The following is an 18,406-nucleotide window of genomic DNA, read 5'->3' as shown; positions in this document are numbered from 1 at the left end:
CACACACACACACACACACACACACACACACACACAATCCTGATGGAGTCCCATGGGCGAGCTGCTGAAGACGCTTCCTCTGTGCTTGCTTCTCATTACAGCAATTTAGTAAAGTGTGTGTGTGTGTCACTGGCTAACAAGTGGAGTTAGCATGAGAGAGGAGTGAGGGAGGGGTGCTTACACCTGCCCTCAAACACACACACACGCACACACCCTGGGGGTATCGATTGCAACCACTGTTTCACCTTTGCCTCTGTGACCTCCCAAATGACGTGTTTATTTACTCCATTACCACACAAATCCACATTTGAAGTATACACGCCAGCACACACACACAGGAAGGGATCCGGTGCGTGAATCGGGAACATTCTCAAATTTAGGGATAGCTTGCATCCAGTAGTTTTACATGAAACCACAAAGGCGTCCATGACTGGACGTAACTATTAGGTGGCTTTGATTGACCATACGTACGTCGGAGGACAAGGTGATAAGAAACAGTACAAAATAAAATAAAATAAAATAAAATAAAATAAAATAAAATAAAATAAAATAAAATAAAATAAAATAAAATAAAATAAAATAAAATAAAATAAAATAAAATAAAATAAAATAAAATAAAACAAAAAAAGCGGTCAAGCGGTCACAAAAGGATCACGTTCATCAGCATAAGCAACTTCATGTTCTACACGTAGACAGTGCGTTTCCTTCGCGTGACGCCCCCCCCCCCCACACTATAACACCTCAGCTGATAGTATTAGCACACAAGATGGAAGGGTCTTAAGATACGCAACATAGACCTTTATGGGTCTGTCAACCCTTTGATGAACTTTGCAGAGACTGACTGTGCAACACAAGTTGCAAAATTACATCTGCTGCATGACCTTGTCTTCATTGCATAATGGAGGTACTCAACTGCATACCGTGGTGTCGGTAAAGAAGTACCATTTGATGATTCCGATAATAACCTAGCTAAGAATTCCAGGAGACTGAATTTTGGAGGGGGAAAGGATGTAATGGTAATGGTTTTATTTCATTTGAACATGCATCAGATTACAATTGAATGCATTTTTATTATTTTATTATTTAAAAAAAACAATAATATATATAATAAAAATAAAATAAAATAAAAATAATTTTAAAAAATGGTTCAAGACTCTTCATCTAGTTTAAGTTTTGTTTTGTTTTGTTTTGTTTTGTTTTGTTTTGTTTTGTTTTGTTTTGTTTTGTTTTGTTTTGTTTTGTTTTGTTTTGTTTTGTTTTGTCTTGTTTTGTCTTGTTTTGTTTTGTTTTGTTTTGTTTTGTCTTGTTTTGTCACGTACCAAAGTCCATCATGTACTTTTACAATCAGTAACTGTTACATTTGTTCACTTCCTGCTTTCCTAATATAAAAAATATATTAAAAAAAAACAATAATATATTAAAATAAAATAAAATAAAATAAAATAAAATAAAATAAAATAAAATAAAATAAAATAAAATAAAATAAAAAATGGTTCAAGACTCTTCATCTAAGTTTAAGTTTTGTTTTGTTTTGTTACATACCAAAGTCCATCTTGTACTTTTACAATCAGTAACTGTTACATTTGTTCACTTCCTGCTTTCCTAATATAAAAAAATGTATCTAAAAAACAATAATATATATAATAAAAATAAAATAATACAATAAAAATAATTTAAAAAAATGGTTCATAGTTTGATTCCACATACTGAAATGTCTTCCATATACGTATTAGCAAATCGATTATTTCAAATTCCTTTAAACCGGGTGTCCTAATACTTTTGTCCGTGCATAGTTTTATGGTCGCATCCCTTCCTGTTTGCATACAGTATCCGCCAGAACGTGTGTGTCTGAGGCGTCAGCCAGCTTGTAGCCAGGCAAGCCATCCATAGTGATTAGTAATAAAATTTTAATGAGGCCCCCATACATATGTCTCGCTGTCAGATTTACGAGGGCATTTATACAGGCGTGCTTCACCGTGCCAGCACGGACAGCCAGGACGCCGCTCCACACACAAACACACACACACACGTGGACCGAGAAACGGACACACACCCCAGACAGCGTGTCTCATTCTGTCACGGTCTTGTTTAGCAGTGCCACGGGGACCAGTACTGTCACAGCGCTGTCAACTCGGGGTGCTCGGGGCCCTAAATGAAGGCATCAAGCGCTCTCATCCCCTGCTGTAATAAAACCCAGTCAACAAGCCCACTGCCGCAGGCATCTCATAATGGACTTTTTATTTCCGTTTGGTCGCCCCAGCCTAAAGAATTAAAGCCCGGTTTGGCGAATAGAGGACAAGGTGGCCTCAAGGTCACTGGAAGAGCTGCCGGGTAAAGCAGACACCTTTTGGCTCTGTGTGAGGAATCCGCAAACATGGAAGGGAAGTGTAAAACGGAACGCAGCTGTGGTCATGGGGAGTTTAATTGGATGGCTTTATTTTTAACTCATTGTAACTGAAAGCGGATATCATGGAGGTTACCGTTTGTTCCCGACCCGACTTCCTCCTCTTTAGACAATGCGGACTTGGGGGGCGCTTGTCAGACCACCAGTAAGTGAGAGACCCAAAAAAATGTCTATGTGACATCAATTTCATGATCAAACCGAATGTTTCCTTGCTCACGGTGCAACCATAAGTAACACAACAAGTACTTAATGATACTGTAGTATCACTTTTGAAAATTAGATGGATTTTCTACCAGAAAAAGTCAGACGCGTCATTCTAAGGACACAAAAAAACGATACTGAATCACAAATATGCACTCCAAAAAAATGACACATCACCACAAAATCAAGGAACCAGGAAGGAATGAAGGTTGGTAGTAGCTCAACATGCTAACCCCCAACCCCGGTTATCTCCTTCGCCCCACCTGCCCCTATTTAGAAAGGAACAGGAAGAAAGATAGCGGGTGGAAAAAGGTCAGCACTTGCAGTTACGTGAGAGAAAACTAACTGGTGGCAAAGGTCAAAGGGCACGTTGGTATGTGTGTGCGTCTACCAGAACAAGATACTCCATGTGTTGGTGGTATTCGGTAATGAGACAACGACAGGTGTCTTGTTAGGTTAGAATAGACAGGAAATGCATAAGCGTACACACACACACACACACACACACAGTCACCATCTGGTAATGCACAAACATTTAAGTGTTATGTCTTGTCTCTAATATCCAACGTAGTGGAATTCCAAATATATTTGGTTCACGATGATACACTGCAAGCGTGGTTCTTTGAGGTTCCGTCTATTGTGTATTACATCGTTTTCATCCAATGACCCGTTCCCGTATTGCTAAAATCCCAAAACCGGACCTAAGACAATCTGGACAGTCCCGTTAGCATCCATTGAATGAGAATACAATGACCTGGATGATGTTGGAGAACATGGGACGCATCACTAACAATTCCAGGAGACTCCATCTGGTACTTTTACAATCAGTAACCGTTACATTTGTTCACTTCCTGCTTTCCAAATATAAAGAATATATTTTAAAAAACAATAATATTTACAATAATAATATTAATAAAATAAAATAAAATAAAATAAAATAAAATAAAATAAAATAAAATAAAATAAAATAAAATAAAATAAAATAATAAAAAATAAAAAATAAAAAATAAAAAATAAAAAATAAAAAATAAAAAATAAAAAAAATAAAATAAAATAAAATAAAATGAATCATATAAAAAATTAAACAATTTTTTTTTGGTCACGTACCGAAGTACAAGGTGATATGACCATCCAATGACATAATGGGTACAATATTAACCGTCAATATAGTGATATATATAGCACATCATGACCAGTTATTTGTATTACAGTACTTTGTTTTCCCCACCTGGTATGGCTTAGCAAGATATACACCGTGGTTGGAGACATTCTACGAGTGCCCTGGTATGACGCCCTAGAAGTCGGTAGATCCAGGATATACAGTGGGTGGAGCCACCTGGTATAGCCGAGCAAAGCGGAAAGTGGTCGGACACACTTTGGGTCGCTTTGGTGCACCCCATGTTCTAATGCCAGAAGGCTGCTGTCACCGGAACGTGACAACACATTAGTGATATCACTAAGCTTCAAAGCATGACAAAAAAGTAGCGTTTTATACCCAGAATATTATAGTAGTTTTGTGGCTTAGGTTGCAAGATGTCCGGGTAGTATTATTCAATACTTATTCACCATATGATTTAATGCTGTTAATATTATTCTCTGATTATGGGGGTCCTTAAACCCCCAAAAGTTCCATTATATTTATTTTGTAATGAATGGTTAATAGGGCGGAACGGCGGCTCACAGCTAGGAGACCAGGGTTCAATTCCACCCTCGGCCATCATCCACGTGCATGCGTGGGTTTTCTCCGGGTACTCCAGTTTCCTCCCACATTCCAAAAAACATGCTAGGTTAATTAGCGACTCCAAATTGTCCATAGGTATGAATGTGAGTGTGAATGGTTGTTTGTCTATATGTGCCCTGTGATTGGCTGGCGACCAGTCCAGGGTGTACCCCGCCTCTCGCCCCAAAGACAGCTGGGAGAGGCTCCAGCACCCGCCGTGACCCTCGTGAGGAAAAAGCGCTAGAAAATGAATGAATGAATGGTTAATAGGGTGGAACGGCGGCTCACAGCTAGGAGACCAGGGTTCAATTCCACCCTCGGCCATCATCCCCCATGCATGCGTGGGTTTTCTCCGGGTACTCCGGTTTCCTCCCACATTCCAAAAAAAATGCTAGGTTAATTAGCGACTCCAAATTGTCCATAGGTATGAATGTGAGTGTGAATGGTTGTTTGTCTATATGTGCCCTGTGATTGGCTGGCGACCAGTCCAGGGTGTACCCCGCCTCTCGCCCCAAAGACAAGCTGGGATAGGCTCCAGCACCTATCCCTCGTGGGGATAAGCGGTAGAAAATGAATGATTGAATAGTAAATAGACTTTTACTTGTATAGCATTTGCAGTATCTTGCCCAAAGATACTTAGTACAAGTATACATGGGGAAGGGTGGAACCAGCAACCTTCAGGTTGGGGGACGACCACTCCACTACCTGAGCCATCATACCTTAGTGGTTACCAGATCGACAGGTGTATCAACACAACATCAACAGCTGTACCGGACTGGACCTTGGACCATATCTGGAACTGGAAAAAGTGGCCACACACCACAAAATCTGGGCTTCCCTACTGCGACCAGGACCCGTATAAGCGTAAGAAACCAGTACCACTGTACCATATCGTGTACTTTAGTAATCTATCAATTAAAATATGCCCAATGGTTTCTTGTGACAAATAGACCCGGTAAAGATATGCTATTGCTAAAAGAAGCCAACCATCAGTAAAGTACTTAGTGGTCACATGAAGTAGACTCCCTTTAGGTGATACTTTACTTAATTGAGTGTGAAACCTTTTGTCACTATCAAGATCGAGGGTTGGGTAAAGAGTAGAGACGGCAAGCGGAGGATGAAGGAGAGGAAGAGGAAGAACGCTCACGACGTGACCGAGTGTCCATGAACGCATAGAGAGTGGTCATATAGGCAGGTACCCTCCAAATGAACCTCCACCCCCTCCCCTCGTATTAACCCCCCATCCCCTGCACCCCCAGTATAGTGAACCCCACCGCTCTGTCATGCTATTACCTCCCTGTCTCTTTCATTATCTGCCGTGAACTCCGGGTAACCTCGTGGCGGCCATTCTTTATGTCACGGCGTGCAACGTGAGCTGTGATTTAGGCCCATCCAGTCCACCTAATTTGATTTCATCATCACGGGGCACGGCGAGAACTATAAAGGGGGATGTGGGTTGATATCGTTGTGTAGAAGGTGGAGGTGATCTCCAGCAGAAGGGGGTCACATTGGTAAGCGTTAGCCGAATGACTTGAAGAGGCTAATAAAGTAATCAGGGCCTTTGTTACATGGCCATCATATTCGCCCTAAAACACTGATAACTATTAGCTCTCCCAATCATTAGCCGACATTAATAGCTCCCTTCTCCTCTGCTCTTAATGTTTAAAAGAAAGAGGCACGGCGGAGACACGGGTTCAGGGACATTATTGCAGTTAGCAGCGTGTGTCTTGAAAGTGATGCCGTTGAATGGGCTTTTATTGTGAAGGGACACACTCAAAAGACAGGAATCTATTGTCTGCTAACAAGCGGTTAGCTACTGACGCAAGATAATAAGTTACTTGTTAGCCTTGGATTCTGGATTTTATGTTGGGACAGGAGCAAGGATCTGGATAAGAACTTGGGACTGATGGTTTCAAAGACTAAGAGTCAGCCTTCTTGAACAGAAACGGTGACTTAGAAGTGACTTTCTTACAGGTAATGGTAATGGTAATGGTAATGGTAATGGTAATGGTAATGGTAATGGTAATGGTAATGGTAATGGTAATGGTTTTATTTCATTTGAACATGCATCAGATTGCAATTGAACGCATCACATAATCAGTTCACAGTTCCACATGTCCAAAAGGAGTAGGAAGAAGCAAAGCTTATTAAATCCTACCCCTCCATCTGGTACTTTTACAATCTGTAACTGTTACATTTGTTCACTTCCTGCTTTCCTAATATAGTTTGAGTTTTTTTTGTTTGTTTATTTTATTTTATTTTATTTTGTACCGAAGTCCATCTGGTACTTTTACAGCCAGTAACTGTTACATTTGTCCACTTCCTGCTTTCCTAATATAAAAAATATATTTAAAAAAACAATAATATATAAAATAAATTAAAAAAAATAAAATAATAAAATAAAATAAAATAAAATAAAATAAAATAAAATAAAATAAAATAAAATAAAATAAAATAAAATAAAATAAAATAAAATAAAATAATTTTTTTGTGTTGTGTTGTGTTTTTTGTTTTGTGTTTTGTGTTGTTTTGTGTGTTGTGTTGTGTGTTGTGTTGTGTTGAACACGGTTCAGGTGGTTAAGTAGTTGTCTCCGAACCTAAAAGTAGTCCACGGACCACGGTGGTCCTCCTGTAATCATGTCAAAGTATCTCAATTTTTAAATACATTCATTTATTTTCACACAGGAAGTAACGAAAATAGAAATGATATAAAAGTTATGGTGGATAAAACATTGGTAGTATTCAATGGATAGATGTTGAATGGTTGTTGTCATGTGACAATTAGCCAATACAGAAAACCTCTCTCACACACACACACACACACACACTTAAGTCTTCATCTATTTGACACAGAGACTGACATTGCAAGGTAATCACCAACCATTAGGACAGGAGAAAGACGACAAACCAAAAGCGTCGTCTCCAAAACGGTCATTATCTTTCACTCAATACGCCATTAAGAAAAAAAAGAGGTTTTTCAGGGAATATGCAATGAGGATTTCAACGCCAGACGAGCTGCAGATAGAATCACGATCATGTCTTTGTTTGACTACCATATTGAAGAGGAAGGCCGCACAAATGGAGGCATTCAGAGACGAGCGCAGAAATGATATTCATCGAGCCGGCGCCCGCCCCGCTACCTTTTGAGTACAAACATCAACTGTCAAAATGGAGGACAAAGTGCAACGAAAGGCGATTGACTTAATACGATCTTTTTTGTGTACAACCTCATTTCGGAGCGTTTGATTGAAATCAGAGCGCCGATTGGCTGTAAATCTATATGTAATGACATCAGACGCTCCGCACCCGAAAGCGTTTATCAAAGTCAGATCTGAGGAGACCGCCTTATCACTCTTCGCTGTCACCTGTTTCAGGGGACTATATGCTAATGGATAACGATCGCTTGGATGTGTTTATCCTGGGGAGGGGGGAGGAACGATAGGCATCTATTTTCAGACACTTTCATTGCAGAAGGGTATCACATGATCAGATACGGTATTGGACCAGGATTGAACTGGAAATATTGGCGTTTTATATCAAAAAGATGACCAGAGAAGAAGATTTTAGCTTTTATTTCCAGGTTTTTACATTTGGATTAGAAGATTTGGACCGTTGGTTTGAATCCAACCATTTTCCAAGTCATTGAAAAAATTAGGACATGTGACTGACAGGTGTGTCAAACATCAGTAGGCATGCTGGGACAACAGGACATTCCCCAGCATGCCTTGTGGGTTACACACTTGTGTGAAACAGTATTGTTTTGCATGTGTGTGAGGTTTATTTTGACATGTGCATGGTTGGTGTGGTGCAGTTACTTTGGTAATGGTAATGGTAATGGTAATGGTAATGGTAATGGTAATGGTAATGGTAATGGTAATGGTAATGGTAATGGTAATGGTAATGGTAATGGTAATGGTTTTATTTCATTTGAACATGCATCAGATTACAATTGAATGCATCACATAATCAGTTCACAGTTCCACATGTCCAAAAGGAGTAGGAAGAAGCAAAGCTTATTAAATCCTACCCCTCCATCTGGTAGTTTTACGATCAGTAACTGTTACATTTGTTCACTTCCTGCTTTCCAAATAAATTTAATTTAATTTAATTTAATTTAATTTAATTTAATTTAATTTAATTTAATTTAATTTAATTTAATTTAATTTAATTTAATTTAATTTAATATTTATTTTTTCAGTTTATTTTAGTTTATTTTAGTTTATTTTAGTTCTTGAATTGGCTCATCGTTGTGCATTGTTTGAGGGTCTTACTCAATCCATTCCATAGTTTGATTCCACATACTGAAATGCTACGTGAAAATAAAATAAAATAAAATAAAATAAAATAAAATAAAATAAAATAAAATAAAATAAAATAAAATAAAATAAAATAAAATAAAATAAAATAAAATAAAATAAAATAAAATAAAATAAAATAAAATAAAATAAAATAAAATAAAATAAAATAAAATAAAATAAAATAAAATAAAATATATTAGGAAAGCAGGAAGTGAACAAATGTAACAGTTACTGATTGTAAAAGTACCAGATGGAGGGGTAGGATTTAATAAGCTTTGCTTCGTCCTACTCCTTTCGGACATGCGGAACTGTGAACTGATTATGTGATGCATTCAATTGTAATCTGATGCATGTTTAAATGAAATAAAACCATTACCATTTCTACAGTGTCCCACAGGCCACTTTGGACACCCCTACTAAAACCGATACCCCAAGAAAAAAAGGACACAATCGGTATTTGGTGATAAAATGTGGCTCAGGTGTTTGGCTAAATTTGATTATGTGTTCAAATCAACTTTCAAGTAAAAAAAAAAAAAACACTTTAAAGGAGAAATGAAACAGTGCACATAGAAAAGAGAAAAAGACAATATTAGAACCCGAGCAACAGATGGCCCGTATTTCCACATCCAGCCCGTGTGTGCGTACGTAATAATCTTTATATGAAAGGGGGACTTATTTGACAGCGCCACAAGATGACTGTAAATCCAAAGTCACATTATTCGGCACCGCAGTAATTATGTGAATAGCATGCATGTCAACAGTTATGTCTGCGCTTCAGTGTGTGTTGCATCGTTTTTATGCCACCGGCAACACACAGAGAAGCCTTGTTAAACTCAAGTCGGGAACAGACGCTCTCTCCCTGCGACCACAAAAGCCCCCCCACCCCACCCCCCCTTTGCAGCCTCCCTCCTGTAACTCTCCCCTCTCTCCTTACTGTGGTGTAAACACAGATTGTTAGGTTAGGGGTTAAAAGTGTTGTGCTTAGATTCTCTGAGCGCTAATCTGATTTCTGCTCTCTTTGCGCGTCTATATTTATTTGGTTTTGTCAACACTCACGTCTCCCTCTCTCCCGGGCCGCCGCTCCCCGGCTCGTTCTCCTCTGCCAGTGTATTGATTGTTGCTAATGGATTGGCTCTGATTCCGGAGACGTCTAACATGCTTTCCTATCCTCTTATTTTCACCCGGGGAAATCAATGAGGAAGGCCTGCAAATTTAGACAGGATCAGGTTTTAAGGAATTTACAGCGAGATGCGGCCTACCCGTGCTTGTGGGGGTAGACGTGAGTGTCTGTGCATGTTTGTAGTGTACAAGTCATTCTCAGCTTGGGTGCCTGAGGGGGGTACAGGAAGGGATGTATAGGGTCTTTTTCCGGGGGCAGTCAGGGTAGAGAAAGGGTCATGGTATAGGAAGGGATGTATAGGGCCTGGTCCTGGGGGAAGTCAGGGTAAAAGAAAGGGTGTATAGGGCCTGGTCCTAAGGGCGGTCAGGGCGCAGGAAGGGGTGTATAGGGGCTGGTCAGGGTGGTGGTCATGGTATCGGAAGGGGTGTATAAGGCCTGGTCCTGGGGGTGGTCAGGGTACAGGAAGGGGTATATGAGGCCACGTTCTGAGGGCGGTCATGGTATCGGAAGGGGTGTATAGGGCCTGGTCCTGGGGGTGGTCAGGGTACAGGAAGGGGCATATAGGGCCTGATCAGGGTAAAGGAAGAGGTGTATAACGCCTGGTCCTGGGGGCAGTCAGGGTACAGCAAGGAGTGTATAAGGCCTGGTCCTGGTGGCGGTCATGGTACAAGAAAGGGTGTATAGGGCCTGGTCCTAAGGGCGGTCAGGGCACAGGAAGGAGTATATAAGGCCTGGTCCTGGGGGCAGTCAGGGTACAGAAAGGGGTGTATAGGGCCTGGTCCTGGGGGCGGTCAGGGTACAGGTAGGGGTGTATAAGGCCTGGTCCTGGGGGCGGTCATGGTACAGGAAAGGGTGTATAGCGCCTGGTCCTAATGGTGGTCAGGGCGCAGGAAGAGGTGTATAGGGTCTGTTCCTGGGGGCGGTCATGGTACAGGAAGGGATGTATAAGGCCTGGTCCTGGGGGTGGTCAGGGTAACGGAAGGGGTGTATAGAGTCTGGTCCTGGGGGCGGTCATGGTATCGGAAGGGGTGTATAAGGCCTGGTTCTGGGGGCGGTTATGGTACAGGAAGGGGTGTATAGAGCCTGGTCCTACGGGCAGTCATGGCGCAGGAAGGGGTGAATAGGGTCTGGTCCTGGGGGCGATCATGGTATCGGAAGGGGTGTATAAGGCCTGGTCCTCGGGGCGGTCATGGTACAGGTAGGGGTGTATAGGTTCTGGTCCTGGTTTCTGTGTCTGTTCCTTTACTGTACAGTAGAAAGTCCAAATTGTTCCATTTTAGCTTACGTTTCCACCTGGTCTTGTCAGCATGAAATGTGTCCGTTCCATTTTAATGCCAGATCACTTCCTGCTCCGACCTTGACCAAGACGTTGTTTTTCTTGCCCTTCGCTCAGCAGGCGACTCCATTTTTTGATATGAGCTGACAAACGGGCGGATACGTTTAAACATAAATGGATGTCCCTACTGCTGCTCAAACAATGACTGAAGCTGTGTTGAATCTGAGAAGACAATCAATGACCAATGAGGAGTTGGGAGTGTGTTGGTGTGTGTGTTGGTGTGTGTGTGTGTGTGTGTGTGTGTGTGTGTGTGTGTGTGTGTGTGTGTGTGTGAACCCAGCAGGTTTGAAACTCTATCCTGGGGCCAGATCTTTTATAAATGGAGGATATTGATGACTTGACTGTGTGTGTGTGCTTGCAAGAGAAAGATTATGGCTCCCCCCTTGAAGTGTGTGTGTAGGTGGGAAGATATCAATGTGCTCCCTGCCTCTTCACACAGCCGAGCAAATTGGAGAAGTTGTCAGGAGTCACAACACGAGGGGGCCAGGCGGCCTGTGGAGTGGGTTGTTGCCGGCAGGATGGCGCTGCGATGATTGCTCAACACAAGGAAGAATAGGGGAGGGGGGGTTAATGAGTACTGTATCATGTGTAAGTCTTGATTACCTTTCTTGTTGATGAGGAAAAGAGGACCCCCCCCATATCATTATCATATCTCATATCATCACATCTTTCTGAATATCATCATCCTTTTTGACTCAGTGTTAGCATGTGGACAGGTTGAGAGGGAGTTGCCACTTGCGTACCCAGCATGCCTTGCAGGCTTCTTCTTGTTGTTGTTTGTGAACGAGGACAACCGTATAGTGACGCTATTATGCTAGGTGTTACCTACATGGCAGCATTTTCATTCATTTTCATAAATAGCCACATATATAAGCACCTAGCACTGCTATTCTAGGTGTTAGCATGTTAATATTAGCATGTTAGCAATTCTAGCCTACTAACATTAACATTGCATCATTTATAGCTGTTTTCATAGGTAGACACATATATAAGCACCTAGCACTATTAATGCTATGCTATGTTAATGTTAGCATGTTAGCAATTCTAGCATACTAACATTAACATTGCAGCATTTATAGCTGTTTTCATAGGTAGACACATATATAAGCACTGAGAATTATTAATGCTATGCTATGTTATGTTAATATTAGCATGTTAGCATTTCTAGCCTACTAACATTAACATTGCAGCATTTATAGCTGTTTTCATAGGTAGACACATATATAAGCACCTAGCACTATTAATGCTATGCTATGTTATGTTAATATTAGCATGTTAGCATTTCTAGCCTATTAACATTAACATTGAAGCATTTATAGTTGTTTTCATAGGTAGACACATATATAAGCACCTAGCACTATTAATGCTATGCTATGCTATGTTAATATTAGCATGTTAGCATTTCTAGCCTACTAACATTAACATTGAAGCATTATAGCTGTTTTCATAGGTAGACACATATATAAGCACAGAGAACTATTAATGTTATGCTATGCTATGCCATGTTAATATTAGCATGTTAGCATTTCTAGCCTACTGACATTTATAGCTGTTTTCATAGGGAGAGACATACTATATAAGCACTTAGGACTGTTATTCTAGGTGATGTTAATATTAGCATGTTAGCATTTCTAGCATATTAACATTAACACAGCAGCATGTATAGCTTTGGTTTCATGGTACAGTTTTCATGGGTAAACGCACACACACACACACACACACACACACACACATATACTAGGTATACTACACATATGCTAGGTTTTAGCAAGGTAACGTTAGCATGTCAGCATTTCTAGCCTACTAACATTAACATTGCAGCATGTATAGCTGTTTTCATAGGTAGACACATATATAAGCACCTAGCACTATTATTCTAGGTGTTAGCATGTTAGCATTTTTAGCATACTAACATTAACATGGCAGCATTTATAGCTGTTTTCGTGGGTAGCCGCACACACACACACATATATAAACACTTAATTATTATGCTAGGTTTTAGCATGGTAATGCTAGCATGCTAGCATTTCTAGAATGCTAATTAAATATCAGGCTAGGTTATTTTTTATTGTATATTATGACATACATGATAAAATATAATGAAAATATATTATTTTTAAAATATTTTATATATTTATAATATTTTTTCTGCTATACGGTGAGGTGTTCAGGGTCCATTCAGGGCACCCACTCCTGCAATCAATTGTTGAATAGAAATGTTTTTGGGTTTTTTTTGCCTTGGTAGCAAAGTGTTCAACCTCCCAACACAGACAAAAGACGCTAAAGTTGAAGTATATTATCTCTGTAAACCATTTGTGGCTCCATTTAGGGGGACCTATCTCCATACCAGCTGCACGGTTGCCGATGGAAACCGGAATGGCACTCCTATAATTGAAGAAGGAATGGTGTTTTGGGAAGAGCGCATGTTCCATGTGACTAACAAAGACGTATTTGACATTATACATGAGCAATATGCACTAATATAATAAGGATAGTGTGACCTATAGGAGATGAGTGAGCTTCACCCCCCGACACCCCCCCCCCACCACTTCACTTTCACTCTCCCACACAACAGATACACTGCTTTGTCCTGTTGCAGAAGCATTCCCACAGAAAAAAAACATTTACTTTCTCTCCTCCCACTAAATACCCCCCGCCCCCTTCCTATCCAAGAAAAGGGTGCCCCCCCCCCTCCTCCTCACTTTCTCCCTTCTTGTCTCCACCCTGATTTTCCTCCCCCAATTTCACACACACACGCATACACACACATACAAAGTGAACCCACCCGGTCAACAGCTGTACACGAGGTGACAAATTGGGGTCTTTGTGGGCTTAAAGGGGGGGAGGGGGGGGAACCGATACTTTGTGCACACATACATTGAGCCGTCCGCATCTATTGTGGGCGAGTTCCATTGCACGGCCGCACAATGCCGGTCGCTGCCGATGTTTAAGAGGAGAAATATGGTGCTGCCTTTGTGGGAGGTAGAGCGTCAGTTCATTGAGTGATTGATAAAGAGTCCGACGTATGAACAGGGAGGAAGACATGGAGTGTGCAAGATGGGCAGATGCAGGCCAGGGGGGGGGGCACGGTAGAGGAAGTATGGACAGGATAGAAAAGTCGGAAAACGATACACACATTGAAAAGCGGAAGTAAACGACTACAGTTTTATGTTTGGTTTTTGCTTTTTGTGCGCCCCATACATGAGTTTTATTCTAAGATTCAGTGTTAAGTACATAAATAAAGATGCATTGTTAACCTACAAATATGATAATAATCATTTTTTACATGTTTTCATTCACGGTGAAACAATTTACAATTATTTAATAATGATGGCGGTGTATTATTAGTCAAAAACATTCACACTTTTGTACATATTTTGTGTCATAACCAAAAATCAACTCTGAACCCCCAATTCTACTTCCTGTCCGCCACTGATTATGCTCCCCTATAAGTTTTAAATGGTTTATTTTTCTGACTATATCTACTGGAATGGCACTCCTATAATTAAAAAAAGATAAACCTACAAATATGAAAATAATAATTTTTTTACATGTTTTCATTCAAGGGGAAACAATTTACAATTATTTAATAATGATGGCGGTGTATTATTAGTCAAAAACATTCACACTTTTGTACATATTTTGTGTCCTAACAAAAAATCAACTCTGAACCCCCAATTCTACTTCCTGTCCGCCACTGATTCTGCTCCCCCATAAGTTTTAAATGGTTTATTTTTCTGACTATATCTACCGGAATGGCACTCCTATAATTGAGGAAGAAATGGTGTTTTGGGACGAGAGCATGTTCCATGTGACTATTTTGTGTCGTAACCAAAAATGAACTCTGAACCCCCAATTTTACTTCCTGTCCGCCACTGATTCTGCTCCCCCACAAGTTTTACATGGTTTATTTTTTCTGACTATATCTACTATATTGGGTAATATGAATGTAGAGCTGACTATAGGGGTGTTATTTCATTTCTAGACAGCTCTAATAATGTCAGTGTATTTGGAGGTCTTCTATGCTCTAAAGTGGTAGGAGTGTTAAAATGTTGCTTTGGTGATAATTCAAATTTGGGACGGATTATTTCTATTTCAGGGGTCTCCTATGGAAGACATTTTTCAAAATTCCCGATCCTTCCGCATGGTATCGATATGTATGTTATGGTAATGGTAATGGTTTTATTTCATTTGAACATGCATCAGATTACAATTGAACACATCACATAATCAGTTCACAGTTCCACATGTCCAAAAGGAGTAGGAAGAAGCAAAGCTTATTAAATCCTACCCCTCCATCTGGTACTTTTACAATCAGTAACTGTTACATTTGTTCACTTCCTGCTTTCCATAATACAGTTTTTTTTTAAATAATGTACCTCATGCCAATGACATAATCGGTACCATAGTAAGTGTCAATATAGTGATATATATATATATAGCACATCATGAGTGTGCATGTGAAATGCGTGTGGTGAAAGTGGAAAGTGGGCACCCCGGAGCACACACATAGTATGCATGCGGTGCCGAGGTGACCCTCGGGGTGAAAGAGCCAAACGTTTGACAGACTCCACCTCTTAACTTGTTAACTTGCTAATTAGACCTCACAGTCACTTCAGGGGACCGGACAATAGACTGCTGGCTGAAGGTTGAGCCTGCACACACACACACACACACACACACACATTAACCCTAAAAGCTAACAACCCCCCCATATACCGATGTGGCCACCTGCCCCCTTTAGCTTTCCAAAGGACAGTGTGTTCACCATGTGTGTGTGTGTGTGTGTGTGAGTGTTGGTGATTTGGGGTCTGGTTGTTGTGTGTGGGGTCAGGTTGCCACGGGAACCGGGGCAAAGAGGCAGGATTGATATATAGGGTGAATGATGTTGTTCCCGCTCTCTATATGCTTCGCTCTCGCCGTTCAGCTAATGCCTCCAAAAAAAAGACTTTGTTTGTGTGTGTGTGTGTGTGTGTGTGTGTGTGTGTGGTATGAGCATGTGTGCGTGTTTGCTTAGTGGTCTCCAGATCGGGGCTAAACGGGGTTAAACATCTATGTTCGAGTCCCTTTCTCTAAGTTCTGTCATTAGTCCGCAGCTTAGAGAGCTATTACTGACACAGCTGCTGCTTGCTGGGTAAACACACACACTCACACACACACACACACACACACACACTCACACACACATGTACTCAGTGGTATAGCAAGCTGCCCACCGGGACTGTGCACGCTGTCTGTTTGTGCAGCACGGTTGCCAAATACCACCAGGCAGAAAACAGGGACCGTCCAACTGGCTTCCAGTTGCGGCTTTTGTACACCAGGGTGTGCATTTTTTGTGTGTGTATGGGTATGTGTGAACGGGGGACGCCAATCGGGATGTCGCTATGGTTTGTCATGGAGAAAAAGTTGTTAGTGTGATGCGGTAAAGGATTACCGTGGTACAAATTGAATCAACACTCGGAATACCCGGAATGCCAAAGTTTTGCACTGTTTTTTGTACACCGTCCCGGTTATCATCAACACATGTTTTTAATAAAAGTATTAGCATCCTAGGGCGGCACGGCGGTCAAGTGGTTAGCGCGCAGATCTCACAGTTAGGAGACCAGGGTTCAATTCCAACCTCGGCCAATCTCTGTGTGGAGTTTGCATGTTTTCCCCGTGCATGCGTGGGTTTTCTCCAGGTACTCCGGTTTCCTCCCACATTCCAAAAACATGCTAGGTTAATTAGCGACTCCAAATTGTCCATAGGTATGAATGTGAGTGTGAATGGTTGTTTGTCTATATGTGCCCTGTGATTGGCTGGCCACCAGTCCAGGGTGTACCCCGCCTCTCGCACCAAGACAGCTGGGATAGGCTCCAGTACCCCGTGAGAAAAAGCAGTAGAAAATGAATGAATGAACGAATGTAATAGCATCCTTCCATCTTCTTCCGCTTATCCGATATGTTAATATTAGCATGTTAGCATTTCTAGCATACTAACATTAACATTGCAGGATTTATAGCTGTTTTCATAGGTAGACACATACTATATAAGCACTTAGTACTATTATTCTAGGTGTTTCATGGTACAGTTTTCATGGGTAGACGCACACACACACACGTATATAAACACTTAACATTAGTATGCTAGGTTTTAGCATGGTAATGTTAGCATGTTAGCATTTTTAGAAGCATACTTCCATCTTCTTCGGCTTGTCATCTGGGTGCACAGTGAGTAGTCTGTGTGTTAAATAAATGAATGTGGAGTTTAGCCCATGTGCTAACCATGTTAGAATAACAAGAGCAGAGCTGGGTCCCACTCAAGCCTAACATGGTGCTCTTCCGCTCGGTCGCTTCCCCTGGGTGAAGCCCAGGCTCCATCTGGGGCCTTGTATATTTTTCCCTGGCCGCCTCTTTATTTTCCCTAAGCTCAGATCAAAGTGTCTCCTCATTCGATCTACACCGGCTATTTTTTCATCAGAGCCACCAAGGTTGGAACCATGAAAGGATGCTGAGGAAGGTGTAAAGTGTTTGTGTACCGATCTGAAACAACTGGCTGTACTTCTGAGCATTGAGGGTTTTATGACAGCAGGGGAGTGGAGGAAAAAAATACTGTTTTCCAGTATCCCAGTCAGATGCGATGGCTTGTGAACAAAGACCAATACAGTGGATCCTCAAACGGTTCAGCAGCTGAACAACCTAACATTTCATGCCCTAAAAAACAACCGCTAACCCAAACAGAAACATTTACCGATTTCCGTGGCCTCTGTGAGTGTCACAAGCCACGTTTACATGAGGAGTTTTTTTTCTTTCCGAATGACCTTTTCCGAAAACAATGGTATACATGAAAAGGAATATTCCAATCCTGTGTCTACATGCGTCGCTATAATCAACCAGAATAGTCAATGGGGCATTTGCAGAAAAACGTAAACATCAACATCACGTAGCAACTTAACACCCAGAAGGTGCACCTGATACAAACATGTATCAGGTACACCCTGGACTGGTGGCCAGCCAATCACAGGGCACATATAGATAAACAACCATTCACACTCACATTCATACCTATGGACAATTTGGAGTCGCTAATTAACCTAGCATGTTTTTGGAATGTGGGAGGAAACCGGAGTACCCGGAGAAAACCCACGCATGCACGGGGAGAACATGCAAACTCCACACAGAGATGGCCGAGGGTGGAATTGAACCCTGGTCTCCTCGCTGTGAGGTCTGCGCGCTAACCACTTGACCACCGTGCAGCCGAATAATAATAATAATAATAACAATAATAATAATAATAATAATTCCTTTAGCCATTTTGGAAAATGTGTAATCACCACGTTAGATGTTA

The 18,406-nt window shown here is 41.1% G+C and overlaps 1 protein-coding gene across 4 annotated transcripts in view; it reads right to left on the bottom strand.

Annotated features, from left to right (window-relative positions):
* Positions 1 to 18,406, bottom strand: part of rnf220a (ring finger protein 220a) — a 182,223-nt gene that overhangs the window by 79,226 nt on the left and 84,591 nt on the right. The window lies entirely within an intron of this gene.

Source organism: Doryrhamphus excisus, chromosome 3 (assembly GCF_030265055.1).
Source record: "Doryrhamphus excisus isolate RoL2022-K1 chromosome 3, RoL_Dexc_1.0, whole genome shotgun sequence".
Lineage (NCBI taxonomy): Eukaryota > Metazoa > Chordata > Actinopteri > Syngnathiformes > Syngnathidae > Doryrhamphus > Doryrhamphus excisus.
The sequence above is the reverse complement of the archived record's forward strand: the minus strand, read 5'-3'. Positions and strand labels throughout refer to the sequence as shown.